The sequence below is a fragment of the Oryctolagus cuniculus genome, chromosome Y (genome assembly GCF_051225735.1).
Source record: "Oryctolagus cuniculus isolate XC-2025 breed Fujian yellow rabbit chromosome Y, ASM5122573v1, whole genome shotgun sequence".
NCBI lineage: Eukaryota > Metazoa > Chordata > Mammalia > Lagomorpha > Leporidae > Oryctolagus > Oryctolagus cuniculus.
The window spans coordinates 22,668,868-22,675,534 of record NC_142889.1 but is presented as its reverse complement, the minus strand read 5'-3'; the positions used below and the strand labels follow the sequence as shown (position 1 = coordinate 22,675,534).

General features: G+C 41.8%; 1 pseudogene; it reads left to right on the top strand.

Moving 5' to 3' along the window:
- The first annotated feature begins 1,330 nt into the window (after positions 1–1,330).
- On the top strand, positions 1,331–2,015 carry LOC149119371 (acyl-protein thioesterase 1-like; annotated as a pseudogene).
- Positions 2,016–6,667: the final 4,652 nt, after the last annotated feature.

Genomic DNA, 6,667 nt, shown 5'->3' with positions numbered 1-6,667 from the left:
ATTTCTTGTAGATTTCCCAATCTGTTGGCATATAGCTGTTTGCAGTAATTCCTGATGATTCTTTATTTTTGTGGTTGTTGTAACATTTCTTTTTTCTTTTTTTAAAGTTTTTTTTTTAATTTATTTGAAAGTCAGAATTACACCGAGAAAGAAGGAGAGGCAGAGATAAAGAGAGTTGTCTTCCTCTGGTTCACTCCCCAATTGGCTGCAATGGCTGGAGTTGTTCTGATCTGAAGCCAGGAGTCAGGAGATTTTTATGTCTCTCATGCAGGTGGAGCGGCCCAAGGATTTGGGCTACCTTCTAATGCTTTCCCAGGCCACAGCAAAGAGCTGGATCATAAGTGGAGCATCCGGGTCTCAAACCAGCAACCCTATGGGATGCCAGCACTTTAGGCAGCGGCTTTTTCATCTTTGATTTTGGTAATTTTGGCCTGCTCCAACCAAGGAGGTATGAATTTTATTTATTTTTCAAAGCACTATTTCTTCATTTCATTGATTTTTTGCATTTTTACATAATGACCTTATTTTGTCTTTTTTGATGGTTTCTTTTTGAAAAAGGATTTATTTATAATTTAGTTGAAAGTCAGAATTACACAGGTGGGGGAGATTGGCTGCAACAGCCACAGCTGCACCAATCTGAAGCCAGGAGCAAGGAGCCAGGAGCCTCTTCCCGGCCTCCCATGTGGGTGCAGGGTCCCAAGGACTTGGGCCATATTCTACTGCTTTCCCAGGACAGCAGAGAGCTGGATTGGAAGTGGAACAGCCGGGCCTCGAACCAGCACTCATATGCTGGTGCTTTAGGCTAGGGCATTAACCCGCTGCACCACAGCACTGGTCCTTCTTTTTCTTAAGATTTATTCATTTATTTGAAAGTCAGAGTTACACTGAGAAAGGAGAGGCAGAGAGGTCTTCCATATGCTGGTTCACTCTCCATTGGCTGCAATGGCCAGAACTGCACCAATCCAAAGCCAGGAGTCAGGAGCTTCTTCTTGGTCTCCCATTTGGGTGCAGGTCTACAAGGACTTGGGCTCCAAGGACTTCTACTGCTTTCCCAGGCCATAGCAGAGAGCTGGATCAGAAATGGAGCAGCTGGGACATGAACCAGCACCCATATGGGATGCCAGCACTGCTGGCAGTGGCCTTACCCTCTTTGCCACAGCATTGGCCTTGACAGTTTCTGTATTAAAGTCTATTTTCTCTGGCTTGGCACCCACACAACTGAGCATACTCCAAGTAGGGCTCTGGTGACTCACTGCTGGCAGACCCTTGGGCTGAGGCCAGACACTCTTCATCCCTTCCACCTCTGACATGCTGTTGGCTTAGTCTGTGTATGTCTGGTAATACCATGCCTGCTCCACTGTCAGCCATAGTGCCTTGCACCAGGAAGGATGCCACTGTGGTAATTTTCCTTCATGATTGGAAGATCCTGGACATGGATGGGCAGAAGCCTTTGCAGGTAGCACAAGTTCACATGCCAGATATATCAGCCTGCATGTACCCATTGTGCCTGTTGCATTAAATATAAACATGGCTATGCCTTTTTGGTTTGATAATATTGGACTTTCACCAGGCTCACTGGAGAATGAATCTGGAATTAAACAAGCAACAGAAAATGTAAAGGCTTTGATAGATCAAGAGGTGACGAGTAGCATTGCTTCTAACAGAATTATTTTGGGAGGATTTCCTCAGGGAGGAGCTTAATATACTGCTCTTACCACATAGCAGAAACTGGTGGTGTCACTGCACTCAGTTGCTGGCTTCCACTTCGGGCTTCATTTCCACAGGGTCCTATCAGTGGTGCTAATAGAGATGTTTCTATTCTCCAGTGCCATGGAGATTGCAACTCTTTAGTTCCACTCATGTTTGGTTCTCTTACTGTGGAAAAACTAAACACATTGCTAAATCTGGCCAGTGTAACCTTTAAGGCCTATGAAGGCATGAGTCACAGTTCCTGTCAGCAGGAAATGATGGATGTCAAGGAATTCATTGGTAAAATCCTACCTCCAATTGATTGAGTCATTAAGAGGACTGTGTAGAAGTACACCAGTATCACTGACTCTGATAATTTTTAGACAAGGCCATGGTCAAAGTGGAAGTTCTCTCCTCCCTTCAGAGAAAGGTACCTCCTTCTTTGATGACCCATTCTTTCTACTGTACTCAAACAGTATTTTTCACTTTATGTTTCTGTGTGGGAGCAAACTGTTGAAATCTTTACTTAATGTATGCTAAACTGATCTTCTGTACATAAAGAGAATCGAAAATGAATCTTGATGTGAATGGAAGGGGAGAGGGAGTAGGAAAGGGGAGGGTTGCGGGTGGGAGGGATGTTATGGGGGGGGGGAGCCATTGTAATCCATAAGCTGTACTTTGGAAATTTATATTCATTAAATAAAAGTTTTAAAAAAAAGAAATACACCAGTATCATTGTTATACAGTATAATCCTTTTCCTGTACTCAGCCTTGAAACTTCTGTTTGCAGTGTTAAAATGTTTCACAATTACACACCTATGACACTGACTAAATAATGTCTCCTCATAGGAAACTTGTGATATATCAGTTTCTATACGTGTATTTGTAAAATATGATCCAAAATACCTGTTATTAATATAGGTGAAGCAGCTAGCTTCTTTTTCTTAACTGGAATTTAGAAAAATAATTAAGCATTTCAGTCAGATTTTTTATTATATTATTTGAAATTTAACAGTATGCTTAAGAAAAATTTATGTAGGTATGAATGAACAGTTAAGAAATGAGATTTTTGCATGGTGTGACTTAGTCTATAAATTTGTTCCAAAGTTGCTTAGTCACCATGCACTCTTTGGTGTTTTTATATATGCTCTCATGTGTAATGATTGTAATGCATAAGAGGGAGAAGGTATTACATTATTCCTAATAGTGGGGATAATGCTTTTAAGTGTCAGTAAAGAGTAATATTCTTCTCTTCAAGTAATGGCCCTTTTATTTTGGGGAACAGACTTTTCCCTGGGTATCAAGAAAAAAATGTTCTTGCCTGATTGTCCTTCATCGCAGACCAAATACTGCTTTCCTGCCATAGAATGTGTGTCAGTAATGCTGTAATTTGACATTCTGAATCATAGATATATGGTATTGAAAATCTATTTGCACTTTAAGAGAAAGCAACTATTACTTAAAACTTTCTGTATAATATTTCAAGTAGCTGTACATTAATCTAAACTTGGACCTGTTCAGTGATTAGAATCTTCAATCCAGGTAATAAGTCATTCTGTGTTTTTATTTTTCTGTATATAATTAAAAGAATAATTAGATCACATTCTAGTGTGTTCTGAAATAATTAAGACCAATCTTAAAAACTAATTTCTGGGGGCTGGTGCTGTGGTGCTGTGGGTTGATGCCCTGTCCTGAGGCACTGGCATCCCATATGGGTGCTGGTTCAAGGCCCAGCTGCTCCACTTCCCATCCAGCTCTCTGCTGTGGCCTGGGATAGAGGTAAGAATATGGCCCAAGTCCTTGGACCCCTGCACCCACCTGGGAGACTTGGAGGAGGCTCCTGGATCCTGGTTTTGGATCAGCACAGCTCCAGCCCATGCGGCCAGGTGGGGCATGAACCATCAGATGGAAGACCTTTCTCTCTCTCTGTGACTCTCCTCTCTCTGTGTAACTCTGACTTTCAAATAAATGAATAAATCTTTAAAAACAAACTAATTTCTCAGATGATTTCATCTCCTGGTAGTATAGATTCTCTTTTCTGTACATTTGTTTCAAACCAGCTACTGTAGGAAATAAACATTCCATTAGAAAAATGTTTTTGGTTTGGGCCGGTGCCATGGCTCACTTGGCTAATCCTCCACCTGCAGCACCAGCATCCCGTATGGGCACTGGGTTCTAGTCCCAGTTGCTCCTCTTCCAGTCCAGCTCTCTGCTGTGGCCCAGGAGGGCAGTGGAGGATGGCCCAAGTGCCTGGGCCCCTGCACCTGCATGGGAGACCAGGAGGAAGCACCTGGCTCCTGGCTTCAGATCGGCCCAGCACCAACTGTAGCAGCTATTTGGGGGTAAACCAATGGAAGGAAGACCTTTCTCTCTGTCTCTCTCTTTCTCACTGTCTATAACTCTACCTCTCAAAAAAAAAGTGTTTTTTATGCCAGTGAACTTAAGTTTTCATTTAGCAAAACGAGTTTTAACGATTAGCTTTCTGTTCTGACATAAAAATAGTGATCATTCAACTCTAAATAGTCAGAATTCCCAGATTACTGGAATAATTTTTGAAAGCAAGTTTATGGATAATAAACATTAATCAGAACTATGTACTGTGGTCTAGTTACCACAGTTTAATATGTAGCAAAAATGGATGCTTAATATTTCTGAAGTGTTTTAATTTTTCTGCTGTATTCCAACAGACCAAACAATGTTAAGAATGCATCTTTATAAATGGGTGCTAATTGGTAATGCAAATAATTTAATACAGTATTCTAGCCTGACAGTTTTGTTTTTCTTTGAGGACTTGGGCTATGTCTCTCTGTTCTACCCTCTTCTGTAGAGTTTTTGAGAAATCTGTCAAAATAGAGCTCTTTTAAAGATACTCTGGCATTTCTGCTTGTACTTTTTAGCATCTTTTTCTTGTGTTTTACATTTGAAAGTTTGAATATTCTATATTGTGATTAAGAGCTTTGCCAATCATGTCTATCTGGGATTCTATGTGCTTCCTGTACTTGAATGTCCATATCTTTGTCCAAATTTCAGAAATTTTCTTCTATTATTTCACAGTAAGTTTTCTAAGTTTCTTTGTTTTTCCATTCCTTCGGGAATGTCTAAGACATGTGTAGTTTGGTCTTGATGGTATCTCATAGACTAAACACTATTTTCATTTTTCTGAATTTATTTTCTTTTTTTGCCAGACTATATTTCTTTTTTTTAAAGATTTATTTATGTATTTGAAAGTCAAAGTTACATAGAGAGAGGAGAGGCAGAGAGAGAGAGAGAGAGAGAGAGAGGTCTTCCATCTGAGAGTTCACTCCCCAGTTGGACATAATGGCCGGAACTGTGCCAATCCAAAGTTAGTAGCCAGGAGCTTCTTCTGGTTCTCCCACGTGGGTGCAATGACCCAAGGACTTGGGCCATCTTCTGCTGCTGTCCCAGGCCATAGTGGAGAGCTGGATTGGAAGTGGAACAGCCAGGACTTGAGCCAGCACCCATATGGGATGCTGGTGCTTCAGGCTGGGGCATTAACCCACTGAGCCACAGCTCTGGCCCCAAGACTGTGATATTTCAAAACCTTAGTCTCTCACCATGGATATTCTTTCTTTGGCACCACTGAGAATGGTGTTCAGGCTTTTCACTGTATTTTTTACTTGACGTATTGAATTCTTCATTTCTTAATATTTCAATTTGGTTATTCTTTAATATTTCTATTTCTTGGATGAATTTCTCATCTGTGGCATGCATCAGTTTCTTTAACTCATGTAATTGTTTTTCTGTATTTTTGAGTAATCTTACAATAAGTCTTTTGAATGCCTTTTCAGGCATTTTGTCAAGATCCTCATCTTCACAGTCCAATATTGAAGTATTATTGTGTTCTCTTTGATGTTTCATATTGTCTTCCTTGTTAATATATCTTATATTTATGATTTTTACACATCTGGAGAAGCACTTGTGGATATCTCCTTTGAAGTCTTTGTTTTTAGGAACGTGCCCCTAAAAATAGGGAGATGCCTGCACCTTCAGTGGATATCTAGAGGTGTGTGCTGGGTGGGATCTGGAAGCTCTGGTCAGCATTTGTGTGTGAGGTCAAAGTCCAGGGTAACACCCAAAATATGCATGGTAGCTCTCCTCTGTATTCAGCAGAAGAGAGTGGATGATTCCCCTGGTTGTTGTGGTCACTGCCTCCACCCTTCTCTGTGCCAAGATGAACTTCTCTGTGCCTGCACCCTGCCCCCAACTCACTCAGGTGCATAAACTGCACAAAAATCTGTCCACTATGTAGCCTGAACATGGAGTCCTCCTGGCTTATAGCATAAGACCTCCATTCCCAGTCACAGAGTGTAGGGTTCCTGCAGTCGGACTGTAGGGTATCCACTCTCTGCACTTGGAGCCTTTCTATCCAGAGACCTATTCTCTCCCTGACCTTGGGATAGGGCAGGAAGGCAACATACTCTCCATTCCCTGAGCTAAATGGGTGCCCTGCCCCCACCAGCTCCTCTTTCTGGACTCAAAGTCAGTGGAGATTGTAGATTTCTCCCTGTGATAAAAACCCGACATTCACTAGCTGTGGCAGCCTCTACTCCCATTACTATGAGAAGGTGGCACTTTCCCCCCTGGTGGGGGAAGGGGCAATGTGCCCTCCATTCACAAAGTTAAGTCCCTGGATAACTCACCTCACCAGAATGAGAGTCAGCAGGGACCACAAATCTCGTCTCCAGACAGGATCATCAATGGTGCACAGGCTTGTACAGAATCCTCTCAACTCACTCTGGGAAGATGGCCTCACTGCCAGCTGAGGACTGCAGGAGCTGCAGCCATAGGAGTAGCTGGTGGTGTCCCCTGAGCTGCTGTGTGTCTGTGCAATCCTTGCTGCTCCACAGAGTGTCTCTTCTTACTGTATGCATTTTATTTCTATTTCTTACTTTACTGCATTGTTTAGGACTTTCAGTAACATGTTGAAAATTGGATGTGAAGACACACGCTTATTTTA